Here is a 1482-nt window from a genome sequence, read left to right as displayed (position 1 = left end):
CGATTTTATGTGGTTTTAAGAATGCGATAATGTTTTTATTTTTGAATTAAAATATAAATTTGAAGATAGTATAAAAATTTGTAAAAAAATAAATCGATAATAGTATCAAAGTAACTATTTAATAATTCTCATTTTTTTGGTGTAACTTCTTTAATTTAATTTTTCATTATAATTTAATTTAGGTTTAATAACAAAATAATTTATTTTTGATTTAATAATATAATTATTTGTAAAGATAATACTTAAACATTACGTTAGAACTCAATAATTATCTTAATTATATTTTAGATTTTCTATATTTAAAATGAATGTTTATCATGTATTTGATTATGTTTATCAGCAGTTAGTTACACGAATTTAAAATTTTAGCTTTAATAAGTTGTACTTACGTAAAATTACTTGTGAACTTAAATTTTAAGTAATATGCATCAATAAACAGTACTTCATTCGTAAAAAAATGGTTTTTAAGAGTTTTTATCAAATGCTTTATAATATAGTATAGAATAGTCAAGAACGTTGGAAGTAATTTGCTAGTAGTTAGTAGAGGTTCACATCAGTTATCATGTATATGTAAACATTTTAGTGCCAACTTATGTTAAGATGTTACAATTTTCTATAATGGTCCTACCATCTTCACTAAATATTGATTTATTACCTCATCATTCATACATACCTACACATCTACGAGATATCGTGTGAGAGTAACAGTTATGGAGAAAATGGTAAGAAAACTTTTAAACCTTTAGATGTGTTGACTTTTTAATCTAATTTAATTTTTTTAATTACTTTCAGTAAATTCAACTACATATATTTAATTACATTCCTCTACTTATATTTTCAAATTTATCTTATTTTAAGTTACTTTCACGATATTTACATATATTTAATCATTTTCACATGCATTAATTTGTTACAGTTTTGGTCATGCTATAAAAATAGGTAAACAAAAATAGTTGAATGTAAATCAAGGTATATGAATGTTTTGTTCTCACTTTCTCTTCAAAACTCTTATTCTTACCAGAACCAACTATATATATATATATATATATATATATATATATATATAGATAGATAGATAGATAGATAGATAGATAGATAGATAGATAGATAGATAGATAGATAGATAGATAGAGAGAGAGAGAGAGAGGGAGTTTGTTTCAAATACAACTCATCGCATTTGTACAACCAATGCAACCCAATATATTGAGATATTTATGAAAATGATAAKAGTTCATTTATTATGATTTGAATATTTATGGAAAATGAATATGGTTCATTAATTATGATCGATACTTTATATTATGAAACAATAAAAAATTCTATAAAATCACATATTCATCAAATAAAATGGATGGTTGAGATTGGGTTGTATTGGTTGCACAAATGTCAAGGTTGTATAATAATCAACCTCTATATACATATATATATATATAGGGGCCGGTTCAAATAGAAACCAACCATATGGTACAAACTATGTGAACC

Source organism: Cynara cardunculus, unplaced genomic scaffold (assembly GCF_001531365.2).
Source record: "Cynara cardunculus var. scolymus isolate 2C unplaced genomic scaffold, CcrdV1 Un_Scaffold_863, whole genome shotgun sequence".
In the NCBI taxonomy this organism is placed as follows: Eukaryota; Viridiplantae; Streptophyta; class Magnoliopsida; order Asterales; family Asteraceae; genus Cynara; species Cynara cardunculus.
This window is presented reverse-complemented; position numbering follows the sequence as displayed.